At 38.8% G+C, this 13,729-nt stretch overlaps 1 long non-coding RNA gene across 1 annotated transcript in view; it reads left to right on the top strand.

Moving 5' to 3' along the window:
- Window positions 1-11,043, top strand: part of LOC138068899 (uncharacterized) — a 256,258-nt gene extending 245,215 nt beyond the window's left edge. Inside the window, exon 3 of the long non-coding RNA XR_011143753.1 lies at window positions 10,992-11,043. This is a non-coding gene — a long non-coding RNA (uncharacterized lncRNA). The remainder of the gene's footprint in view (window positions 1-10,991) is intronic.
- Window positions 11,044-13,729: the final 2,686 nt, after the last annotated feature.

Below are 13,729 nucleotides of genomic sequence, written 5' to 3'. Positions count from 1 at the left end.
TGAGTGAGATTGAGAAATATCTGCATAGCAGTTGTAGTTTGTTGGGTCACTGGAACGTAGTTTGTGCGAGTGAGGAGACCTGTTGGACTCAGTGGGAGAATCCTGTGGTTTTTCAAGGGGCAGATGGCTATGTCTTGATTCTTCAAAATTGGCTTCCTCAAAAGCTAATGCTCCTGCAATTCATTGTTATGGGTCCCTCTTATGATGTGTTGAATTCTCAGCCTGGAGAACCGCTCTGAGGGGAGGAAGTAGAGTTTTGCTTTTGGATGGCACCATGTAAAAATGTCGGTTAGCTCTAGAATGTAGAAATCTGGCTGAGAAGACACATTTGGCTTCTTCCAGGATGCAGCAAATAGATAACTAGAGTTTCCCTTGAATTATCAGCGATGTGGATTGCTGTCTTGAAAACCAGATGAACTGGCCTCAAAATTTACTATTTTCACCCAGTCACCATTTTGGTGATCTTCTCAGACACTGACCTTTTCTTTAAAAAAAGCAAAACTCATTTTATATTCTTTCTGGCCCTAGCCAAAGTCATTACTTTCCTCTTTGTCATACTGAGACTCAATAGCATTGTAATTAGGGCTGACATATGGTAGCATCCATCCCCCTCTTCTTCCTCTCTGTGCAAATAACAGAGGAATGCCACTGCAGCCACCAAACCATACCTTCCATCAGGTAGCATCGTTTTGTGGGTCCCCTTCATGAGGGGCATGGACCTAAACACAAGTCTGTGCAGGGCAACGTGCTTTCCTCAGAGACCTGGAGTGTTGCGCTTGTATTTCAGCTATCTCAGAACTGGAAATTTCTGCTCCAGTTTATTTCTCTAGTTTTGTGGCAGGAGGCCAATAATTCTGTCTAAGAGCTTTCCTTTACCTTCATTAACCCCCAAATGTTGCTGTATTCAAAACATCCATAGAGAGTGTATTTATCATCCATTTTCTGTTCATGTTGATGTGGGAAAACACGTGCAATCAATACTGCATCTCTTTCAAAACAATTTAAAATGGGAATACATACTGGTCTAATCTGAAACTAATCATGATGATAAACGATGAAAAATAAGCCAAAAAGTGGAAATCCTGTTTTTAGAAGTTCTTCAGTTATGGGGTGTGAGTGTGTGTGTGTGTGTGTGTGTGTGTGTGTGTGTGTGTGTATGTGTGTATCTATTGCTTACCAAGAAACTGGAACTCAAATCAGAATTCAATCTGAAAGGAAAAGTTCCTTTTCAATATTTAATTTTTTGCCCATATCTAAAGTTAACATGTCTAGTTTTATGCTTCTGCTGTCTATTTAAGTGTAAACCAGACATATATTTTATTTATCTATATAAAAAATGGCCACAAATGCATTTTAAAATACATTTTTAAAAAAAGGTAGATTCAGCCTTGTTAATATCTCTTCCGTGATTATTTCCATATGCAAAAGAGAACTGGTCAATATACGCTGTGAAACACAAATGCCTTCTGTATATTTAGGACTATCCAACTAGTTTGCTGACCTCCTTTCAGACTAAAAGTATGCGCCATTGGCTCATTTGAGAAGTGAAGGCAGTTCAAGGTAAATTAGGCTGTAGTTTGGCAGGCAGCTTAAATCATTATAAACCAACACTGCCAGCAAAAGCAGAGGTCTCGCTCCCACTCCGTAGCGATGGGTTTGGGGCTTACTGATCTCCAGCCGCTCTAGGTTTGCGCTTATGTGAGCGCTGCTGCAGCCGCACAATGAATCCGATCAAGGAACTGATCCAGCTGCAGACTAACCTGCCAAAAACAAGCATTTCTTTTCTCATGAGTTTGCTGCCAGAGCGGAAGCGAGTGGCCGAGGATTAGAGAAGGAGAGGGTTGCCTTGCCACCCCAAAGCAGACTGAGCTATACTCTTCCTAGCAGGAACTAATGGTTTTGGTATCTCCAGGAGCTCACTTAAGAGAAACTGTAGTTTCCAGTCCGCCTGCAGATCCGAAATATTTCCAAGCACTGCAGGAAATTGAATGGTTTTGACCACAAATAATTGTCATTAAAAGATGACTTTTTCTGGAAGAATAAAATTTTCAAGTAACCGACTTTTGGGATTCTTACACAGAAAAGGATCCCTCTGTTTCTCTATTTAAAAATCGATCCAAAGAAATAATCCCTATAAATAATGAATTTGCTAATAACTATTTTTCTGGTTTGCAATGATGATTTTTGTCCCAATATATGAAGAAAAATTATGAGAGCTGCTGAAACATAAGATGGTTCAGTTCTGCACATTTTGTAAGAGAGCAACTTCAACGTCTGACATAAGTAGGGCTACTCACTGTGCATAAAGTTAAGCAGTTATATATGGCTTTGCCTCATTAGGTGAGCAGTACCAGCCATCCAGACAATCCGGCTGGCTTCGGTGATATTATTAAAGAAATTATAATTACATGCACATATGTTTGGAGGATTGGGCCCCAAATAAAGGCATTATAAGACCAGGGAACTGTTGTGGGGGAGAATCAGTAGCATGGATTATAGCAACAACATGGTGAGTTAATTTAGGACTATAAATATCCTGTTTTTCTGTTTCGGTTTTAATCTTTATTAAAATTAACGATTCTTATTTATTTTAGTTCACAAATGCATATTTTCCAGGAGATTGTTTGTTTCTTCATGCATACACATGTAAGACTGTGAAATAATTTGCAAAAGTCTTCTAAGACATAAGTAGTGGTAGTACAAATGTGCATGTGAGAAAAAACACACACACTCGGTCCTCACTATTTCACTGTGCATTTTTGCAAACAATGGCAAACCTTTCATGCTTCTTTTAAAAAATGCGTGCAATGTTTTTTACATTTCTGGGGAGAATTTAAAACAGCTTTTTGCCCTAGATACTTATTTTAAAGATTTTGCATATTACTTTTCAGCTAAGCACAGCTAAACACTTATCACACGCCTGTTTTCTTTGTTGCTTGTAATTACGAAGTCAGAATCCTAGCCCAGGAAATGTGTGTGGTATTACATCTGGAGTAGCGTACGATAGCAACATCGCGCTTTGCAGGGCTTCTACTCTCATAGATTTGATCTTAATGATGGGCTACACTTTCATCTTTAAAAAAATCATTTTCCGCAACTCACTGCTTTTTAAACCTCAGCTAGAAAATGCTGTTTATTGTTCAGTTTCTCTTGCATACAATGTTTGTATCTATAACTGAAACTAAAAAGCTAAGAGCTTGAATAATTCAATCAGAAAGCATATTGTTTTTACTGTTCTCAGTATGAATTCAAATGTTCACATTATTGTGACTTTATAATATCAGAATGTATTTATTTTTACTTGCATAGTCATAGCAGGCAGCGTCCCTTTCCAGAAAAAAAAGCAAAGCAGGGGGGAGCAAGAGCTTTATCCATGCTGGGGTCCTCTAGTCTAACTTAAGCAAATGAGATATCTTGTCCCCTCCAGCAAGTGCCTGGTCTGTTGCTAAGACTCTTTCTATCAGTGCTGCTGCATGCGCTGAAACTGCCCCGAAGGCTGAGCGTGATCATGTCGGGTAGGCAATGCATAACCTCCTCATTTGAAGGCACCTCAGTTACTGAGTGTGTCACTGATACTATGCTCTGGGCTGTTAGATGTCAGCTCGGGAAGGTAGAGAGAGACAGCATCCCCGCTTTCCCCACTGCAGAGCGCCTCGTGGAATTACAAAGGGAGAATAGCTCCGTGCAAGCTCCGTTCAGATCCCTGGACACCTTTTCACCTCCCCATTAGCTGGTTTGCTGTTGAACAAACTGAGGCTCATATGTTTTGTGTTTCGTGCAAATTTTTTTCATGGATGTAAAAGACAACTGAAAAACAAGTTTTGATTAAATTCTTGACTAAAATAGTCTCTGAATGGTTAGCATAGATGCAAACGTCGAATGAGAACGTTAAAGGTAAAATGGCTAAAACTGTGGTGTCTGGTGCAAGCACCATAAATTTTATGCCAAGCGAATTAAACAGCCATGTTTTTAAATTAACATTTCATTTAAGCACCACATGTGACTTTTGACTTAATAGAGCTGCAGTAAGTAGTGTTAAGAATTACCAGTAATATGGAAGGGATATATTTTGCTCTTTATTATTATGTTGGGGTAAATCATTCTTTATAATTATCTACACTTTGATAATGCTGTAACTGTAGAAATAGGCCCAAGAAAAAAACAGACTTGAAAAAACTGTCCTCACTCCTGGAACTGTGAATATGAAATTTTCTGATTTATATAGATTTCAGTTATGTCCTAGCATAATTTCCGCACAGATGAAGGGCTTAGCCAGACTCCCATGGTGTGTCCTGCGGGTACTGAGCAGCTTAACATCTTTTTCTCTGCTTACCAAGCTTACAGCCTGTAAATCAACCACTCCATTATGCAATAATATCCCTTATTCTTACTTCAAAATAACAAAGTTAGCAGCAGAGTTGGATAATGAGAAATGATATCGTTTTGGCCCATATATGATCCTCATTCATTATCTTTTATTCTTTCCATTTTGGGGGGAAATAAAAATCCTTTTATTTGGAAATCCATCCATATCACTTTATAAGGCAGGTTATTAAGAAAGAGTATGATTTATTGAACTAAGGAATGTCTGTGTGGTCTAAATGATACAGTCGGGTAAGAAACTCCCCTTTACGTGGTCAGGTCTGATTTTAGGGGTAACAGGATTTTTAGAGCTTCCGGCCAAGAAAACATGCAATAATAAAACTTGCACAAAGCTTTCGCTACTACATATCACTGATGATGGTTCCCCCTTCTCTTCCCTCAAACATTGCCCAAATAGGGATGTACGAGCCTCTCCCAACTGGCTGTCTTGTGAGGTAAAATGAAGAAAGCCTTAAACTTCACAATTGCCAATAATGAGCAATCATTACTCAAATTACACCAAGCACTGATTAGGTTTAAAGTAATGAAGAAAACAACACGATCAATCATCATCAACCCAAAAGAAGTCAATCTGTGCTAGAGATACAGCAAGATCTTAGTGGAGGGCTCCATCTACAGGGTTCGGAAGATGAAGAGAAAATCCTTCACATCACAACATCTGAAAGAGATTCCCCATGCCCCCCACACCGCTCAGAGTTTCTTGCCGATCTCCAGAAGCCACTTACGTAAGGAACTTGGGTTTTTTGCTTTACCTCCACAGAAATAAAAAGTGCCTGCTCAAAAAATTAAGGCAGTAAAACTTTTTGGAAGAACATTGTGCAGCTGTTGGACTGGAGTAGAGTTAGTTAAACACCTAATATCTATCAAATAGTAAAATTATGCTGAAAACTGTGACTGTGCTAACAGCATCAATGGAAGCTGAGGTTTTTAGTGCAATTTGTATTAGTAGGCTTTAACTACAAAAATAACACTGGAGAAGCACAAATTGCCTGGGAAATTCCCATTTGTCAATTTTCATCAGCTGTTAAATAGCAAATTACACATTAACACAAAGCTTATTTTGCAAATCAAGAGGAAATTCCCCCAACATCACATTTCTTGCGCATAGAATAACATTTTTATGCTGGCTACAGACTGGCTCAGGTGAAAAAGAGCACATTGTATTTTAAAAATAGGAAAATAAAAAAGGGCAAGAGTATGTATGTTACTATTCTATGCACGTGTTGTCTGTGTATACATAAATTTTATACTGTGCATAGTGTGATAACAGTATAAGCATTTTATAGTAGATATATAGAGAGGCAGTATTATTCTTTAGAAATAATTTCAGTTGAAATACGTCTCCTACTAGTGTGCTCAAGGCATTACAGATCAACTATTTTTAAAGGAAGTTAAACATAAGAAAATAAAAAGTTAACATCCGGATTCAAAGCCTGCTGAAACTAACAAAAGTTTCTCCTTTAACATAAATCAGCTTTAGATCAGGCATAATCGTTATAAATAATGGGACACGAATTAAAGCCTAGTAGCAAAGGCATGACTGAAGGGAAATAAAAAATCACCTACAGCTATTCTAGTATCAGTTTACATTATAACACCCCTTGTGGATCAGTCCTAAAAATTTAGGAGAAAATTTCTAAGTTTTCATGCTTTTGCTTTGAACCGTCCACTAGGACGTAGCTGAGGATGGTGTCTCTCCTAGCCGGCTCTGTTAGCAGCCTGAGAGAAAACTTTTCACTCATTTGGAGTAATTTCTATAGAAACAGTATTTCAACAGAGTTATTTCAGCAGTAAATTTAATGTAGCCTGTACAACATGCTTGATGTTAAGTGTATTGATAATCAGCAAGTTATGAGCCAGTGGACGCTTTTCATTCCAAAATATATTTTTTCAGAAAAGGCAGACTTAAAGATATGCATGTGGCTATCTGCCTGGATGAATCACGCGTGAATTTGTGTGCTTGCTTAAATAGAGGGGGTGTGGACGTGAACCTGAGCTTAATGTCTGTAAGTCTCCCTCTTTTGCTTGGAGGGAAGGCAGCTGGTTTGGGGAGGTTTGAGTTTGCTTTTTACCTTGTATTGGGGAATTCTACCGGACAATTTTGCTACATTTTATTCCTCCCAGTGATTCTGAATCACTGAGCTGAGAAACGCTCCCATTCTGCAGCCTCGCAGCTAAGTCTGCAGCCCATGTCTTGGGAGCCCCTGACCAAGCTCAGGGAGGCTCTGTCCAGATGTGCAAGACCCCAACATAAAACAGTTTCAAGCATCAGGACACAAATATAGGCTCTAAACTTGAGGGCATGCGCTGTGAGGCGCTTTGCAAGGATATAAAGTGGACTAGGAGTTCAGATATTCAACAAAATCGTTTGGAAATGGGTGAATATTTTGAGATTCCCATCCCTTGTGTCTTTACTCTTGGTAGCCCCCAGCCAGAAAGATACAGTCTTCATGCAAGTAATTGTGCTAGGTACTTAGGAATCTGTGATGGGTAATGTGACCCTTTAAATATTAAATGGCAATATATTCCTTCTTTTTGGACAAATTTTTAGTCAGGTTGTTTAAAATTTTGATGCAGTTAAATGAGACTTGATTTAAATTGGTTAACTTTTTCCCCTTCTATACACTGCAGTGGAGAAGAATGTCATATATATCAGAGTCACTGAGAGAAGTTTATCTATATTCTTCTTAAATTTTGTCTTCTAATACAGTTTCTCCATTGCTAAGTGTGTTAAAATAATATTTTCCTGTAGTACCAATGCTAATTTAATACTTGCATCGAAACTGCTCATTAAAAAGAAAAAGAGAGAGAAGGGGAGAGAGAGAGAGACAGAGAGAGAGAGAGACAAACAAAATCTTGCTGGAAGAAGCTGACAGCTACTGTTTTGCAAAGTTTTTACATTATATTTCTTTAAAATGTGTTTGGATTGTCCATCCTTGACAACAATCATAAACTATTTCCATGGAAACTCCAAGAGAAAACAGTGGCAATCTCATCAACAGAGCAGTGCAGGTAAAAACGCTGTCTGCAGAAAGGATGACTTGTCAGTGCAAAGTACAGCTAGGCAGTTGTTAAGGTATTAAAAATAAATCTTTTGGTCCTGACTGACTGTTTTGAGACCTTTTAGAAAAAGCCGTAGGAAGCAGTGGCAACAATTAGGTCTCTAATGACGTTGGAAGCTAGAGTCAGTCTTTCGGGAGGCATCACGCAGCATGGCCCAGGCTCGCGCAGCCGTTTGCTCCAGCGCAGGGACACCTAGGAATACTGCTCCCTCCGCAGCCAGAAACATGAGCTGTGCCGGCACTTTCACTGAGAGTCTCAGGCGTTGCTTTTCTAATTACAGAATAAATAGCCAGCTTTGGTAATAAGATACTGTAATCATGGCAGAGAACTATATTTAAGCTTTCATTATGCTCTCAGACAACAATTGGTTTGTGCTGCATTATTGGAGAACAGGGGGTCAGCAGTACCGTTATGCCTCTGTGCCCTCAGTGCAGTGCAGAACATCTCAAAGCACCATTCGGAGATGGAGAACAGGGTATAGATTCTTCAAGATGCAGTTTCAGCTGGCACAGAGATGCCAAGAGAGGGACCCTGCTCCAGCATGTTGACCAAAGGCAAAAAAGCTGGGTACACATATGTATCTGTATGAAAAATACGTGGCCTTCATAGTGCTTTTCATGCTTTGTGCCTGCTGCAGGCCCCATGGAGGCCTTACTGCTCTTCTTGGAGCTGCAACCCTTGTCCATTAGGAAATGGCAAGAAAGTGCTCTTGAGTCCAAACTCGTGCTCCCCTTTTTAAGGAGTCTCCCAAACGTGAAACCTTAGTAGAAGAGTTTTAGGAGCAATTTATTCCTCTAAGAGATCATTTGAGAAGTGCCCGTTCTGAGAGCCAGCCCTGTCTCCCTTCTCCAGGGATCATTAAAAGGAAACTCCTTCAGCCTTTTGGGTTGGAGGAAATCTAGACTGAAAGTACAGAAAAAAAAATGAGTCTCAAGGAGCTGTTACTACTGAACTGGAGCCATTACATTCAGTCAAGAATATATTGGGCAAGGGCATGTAGAGCTAAAGCTGCGGGCAGTGGACTAGGAATTGCAAAATAGCCTGAGAAAACACTTGTCGCTGGAAATAGCCCAAACCAAACCTGTAAGTGAAGCTAACATCAATTTTGAGAAAACTGTTTCAGGAAGAGTTCTCAGATTTCGGACAAAACCAGGGTAGGGTGGGGGTGAAAAAAGAAAGGAGGTGTGATCTGCTTTCATGCATAATTATTTAAGAAAAGTGCAATAGCAGAGGAGCTTGATGTCTTTCTAGTCTGGTATCTAGGTCATTTGAGCGGGATGCAGGAGACTTAGTTCCCTTCCCAGCTCTGCATCACACGCAGCCTGTGTTGGTGTCTTCACCGTACAGAGGAGGAATTTTTTTGTACTGCTGTGTTTGTTTTCAAACCAAGTGCTTAAGAAGATCGGTCATGAGATAGTGAAAGAGGTTTGCAGAGATCACCTTAAGAAAACTGTAACCACCAAAACAGCCTTTATATGGAAGACTAATAATGTTGTGAATATCTTAAAATAATTACATTAGAAACAGGAAAACATGAGCACATGTGGCTTGAGCTAAAGATGGAATTCTGCTGATGCTCAGTGTGGTGGTCCTGTGGGTAGGCAACACACATAAGCAATTGCCCAAGGCAACAACATTCTTTATTAGATTGATTAAGCACCAGGCTTACTTATTGTCGTTAGTAATGGATGCCAGATTTCTGCTTTGCCTACGGTAATCGGAACCAGCCCAGAGGAAGGAGTGTTGCTATGTGCATTGGTCCTCCTGGTGCTGTGGAATTTTCACACCTACCTTGCCTTAATGTGGAAACATAACCACTGATGGTCCTCACCCAGGACTTGCTGTGGGATTCGTTGTTCTTTCAACCTAAAACCGAGAGTTGTGTAAATTAGTTTAGGTAAAATAAGAAATAGGGAAATACGGGCTCTCCCGGGGGTCCCTGGGATTTCATCAAAGTGAATTGTTCTACGGTGAAGGTAACAGAGAAAAAGGTAAAAAGTACAGCTGTTTCTTTCAGATACAGATTTGGAAAACAACCTTGTGATAGAGTGGTTTGCAAAGGAGAAATGGTGTTGGATGTGCTATTGCATAGATAGAGCTACTTTCAATACTCACATTAGCCAAAGATACAATCCATGTGATGAATTTGCCGACCACACCCATGCCTACCCCTGAAGAGTCACGGAGTCACAACAGCTTCATCACTGCATCAAATACATCTTAACTAGGTAGCTGAAGGAAGCGTGAATCTTTCCATTGACTTTCCATTGTTATCTGTGCTCTGGAGCAGATCCATGCTGCAAAAACTACTTGAAAGGTTTTTCTTTGAAAGTCAGTCAGACTCAAACTGCTAAACCATTTAAGCGCCCTTGACAACGTTACCGATACACTCCCTATCTATGTGAAATCTCTGTCACTCCATATATCAACAATGCCGGCATTTTCTCACAAAGTTTTGCTATTGAACTCATTTTTTTAATATATGTAGTTATGTAAAATTGATGAATTCTTAGTAAGTTAACTAATATCTATCTTTTTTCAGTATTGGTTGTTAACATAAACATTATCACACAGAGCAGATTTTTCTTTATTGCATACCATCTAATATAGAAGATGCAACATATTTTATCAATAAAAGTAGTACTTTAATATATTCAGTCAAGACGTCATGGCTCTGTAGTTAGCTGGTAAGCTTCTATTTCCAGTAGTTATAGTACAAATGCAATTAGACATCTCTCATACATACATTTTTCCCTATAGTGCAAATAATATTAAGTAAGAATTATCTGTAATTTGAGAGTGCTTTCTCTCAACGTCTACGGTTTAAAATGATGGGTAGAAGTCACCTTTATATGCACTCTTTCATTACTGGAATTATTTGCAGAGAAGAGTATGTATGTGTATACAAATATATATGTAAATATAAATACATATATATACATATAAAAGAATCATTTCAAAGGAGCACTAATCTATTGCTTCCATACTGATGTAATGTTTTTCATCTAGACAGGTAAACAGAATTGAGTAGAAAGATTATTATAAAGTTTAATAATTTACATCCAATCACCAAATTGAAAGAAAGTAGAGACACAAAACTATTAATTATTTAGCCATAGAAATAATAAATCAAGAAACTAACAAGTATCATAAGAACAAATATGTATATCTTATAGTCTTACATTATTCATTCTGTATATTTACCATAGATTTAGTTTGTAGGGTTGAGGAGACTTTTGACCATTTAAAAAATTCTATAATGTGCTGAATTATAAAGTGTTTCCTGCATTTATGTTTTGAATCCCTATCTGCCTTCTTTTAACTAAATTCAGTAGACTTTTCAAAAATAGTAAGGAACATATAGAGGTACCTATGCTGTTCTGCTCTTGTGAAGTGATGATGTGCAGAACAGTGATACAAGGTAGCTTTCCCCTATCGATGAAGAATAGGTTTTGCAGCCAAATGAAAACCTATTTTCCACGCTGTGGAAGGTGATCTCATTGTAATCCCAAATCAAAAATGCCTCTCTGCCTGATTTTCTCCAGAACTCAACCCTTCTCAAAATCAAATGCAGCCAGTTTTTCTCCTGAACTGCACTGAAGTTGTCTCTGGCTGGACTTAGGAACAGCAGTATCTAACGGACTCTGTCTGCGGGAAGGTAAGAGCTCCTCTTTGGCTCCCTCGGAGTGAACAGGACGAAGCATAGGAGCGTGGAGTGTCTGTGCCAAGTCATCCTGCGGGATTCACATGGCACTGTTTGAAATGCTGATGAGAGTTCTGAATAGTGCTACCTTTGATTGCTGAATTAAATCAGAAAAAATCAGCTATAACACAAGTAAAATTAAGCTTAGCATGGTAGGGAGGAAATCCTGCATTTTAGGAGATTTGGGAGATGTTCGTCATCATCTGATGACCAGTAGAAAGTGTGCAGTGTATCTTCATTTTCTTGCTTGACCAAGTTCTTGCTTTTCAAGGGATAACACTTAAGCATATCAATTGAAGAAATTGGTACTTTCCTCCAATAATAAGAAATTTTAAAGAAATCCTTTGCCTACTGAAGTCGATGACAGCTTTGTCACTGATTTCAGTTGTGCCAGAATTTTACCCATTTTACCCAGGTCATTTTGTTGGGCGATAATGAGCTGTTGATTTGTCTATGTCAAATGGTTGTGCTACAGACGCGGAAAAGTCTTTATAAATTTCAGCTAAGAAGAGGAGCTTTCTAGTAGATATATTTCATCATGATGTAGGAAGAAATAGCAAGTCAGACCCCTGTTCCAAATTCTAGAAAACAAATTAAATGTGTGTTAATGAAGATCATTTTGACAACATACATGCATATTAAATCATTGCATTTTCCTATATCTGAACATAGTATCTATAGAGTCCTAATTTCTACAGAAATATGTCTTAGTTTCTATGAATGTCTATTTCGTTAATTATCATTATAATCACTTGGACTTTACTGTAAGGGATATGATGCCAAATCATGGCTAAGAAAATAAACTATATGGACCCTTGAAAATCGTCAAGATGTGAACAAATTTTTACAAGATAATCAAACAGAAATGCACATACGTGTGGGAGATTATATTGGCTTAATTCTGACAAGAGCTGCCAGTTTTGTTTGTGCTAGTTTGAATGTCATCTGAGCAAAAAGCACTAATGGCCACATGGACACCAGCACAGAGTTATGTGGAAATGGCGAAATTTTTGACACCCAAAAAAAAAAAAAAGAATGAGGAAAGTGCAGGGACACGGAGCTAAAGAGGGAGGACAGGAGATTTTCTGTTTTTCCACAGAACTAGGGTGAAAAATACATGATTTTGGTTGGGAAAAAAATGTTTTGAAATTTGATCAAATCATTTTGAACAGGTCTGCTACATTTATATTTCATTTCAGCATACATGTGTGTGTGCTTTTGGTATATAGGGCTCTGTGCCTATCTGCATACAGGGAAGGTTTCATGCTCTCTAGCTGGCTGTGATGAGTCAGTCAGAGGATCACTTGTTGTTAATAATATTTGCTCTTATTCCATCTTGTATTATTCTGCCATATGGATAGTATTATAGCTGCAACCATAAAGGTTTATGGTACAGCAAATTCTTTTGCTCCCTTTCTGATTTTAGAGCAGTTTCAATCATTTGGGGTACGCCTAGAAAGCTGAGTCATGCTTTAAATAAATTAGTTTGGAAGCATGTAGGTATGACTTGAAATGGGAGCATGAGAGCTGACTCATCTGAAGATGAGAACGCAGCGCTTTGGACAGGCCAATTAACGCTGCTGAGAAGACACTGGTAGGGCTGTGTAGACGGCCTTTAAAAGCTCTAGTGAGGCAAGTATCTTGTGCTTATCTGAGAGCATTTAATTCTTATTAAAGTCAGGGTTAGGTGAGAAGCCAAGAATCTGGATTGCCAGCTCCAATTTACTGCTTGAACGTTCAGTAAGCATTTGGAAGCAGAAGACGTTTTATAGCTTTATATTGTCATAATCCAGATTGATGAGTACTATATAGACTGCTAAACCACGCAGAAGATTTTATGAGAACACAGGAGAGAGCATATGTTTCTGTAACAAACAAATACAATATATATGTTTAATACACACACACACACACACACACACACACACGCACGCGCGCGCGTTAGAACAGAACCCAAGTACAAGGTATTTAATGCACATTATATTGGGTTCTCATGTATATCTGTACAAATAAAGTATGTAATACTCCAATGCAGATACGCATCTTGCCTTTATGCTATCTCATTCTTACAAATTTGCACCCATTATATATACTTGAATTCTCTACCCATTTTAGCCAGAGCCGTAAAGAAGGGAACTTTTAAGTTCTCTTACCTGCTGTCAATTACTGACGCCTCATTACACAAATCACTTGGAAAGCTGATGAGGTTTTATCTAACATAGAGGCCAGGTCAATCAATCGTCATCAGACCTGTGGATCTTCAATGGACACTGAAAGGTTAACCCAGTTCTTCAGGGCCTCCATCATGTCAGCAAAAATTAGCAAGAAGGTGGCCGAGTTGTCAATAGAGCGCAGAGACAATTAGTTAATGATTAGAATGGCAGCACTTGGGGAATTGATAACAAAATGAGCCATCTTGGGTACATTTGCATGCATTTAGAAAATCTATATAGCATGGTGGGAAGGGAGGGAGGTTTTGCATATGCTGCCATAAGGGGTGTCATAAAGCAGAATTATGTACGTCTGAGTGTGTGGTAGACTTAGCTGTGCTAAATTAAGTCACTGTATCAAAAAGCCTGT

The sequence above is a fragment of the Struthio camelus genome, chromosome 12 (genome assembly GCF_040807025.1).
Source record: "Struthio camelus isolate bStrCam1 chromosome 12, bStrCam1.hap1, whole genome shotgun sequence".
Taxonomy (NCBI): Eukaryota; Metazoa; Chordata; class Aves; order Struthioniformes; family Struthionidae; genus Struthio; species Struthio camelus.
Note: the sequence above shows the minus strand (reverse complement) of the source record. Positions and strands in the feature narration are given on the sequence as shown.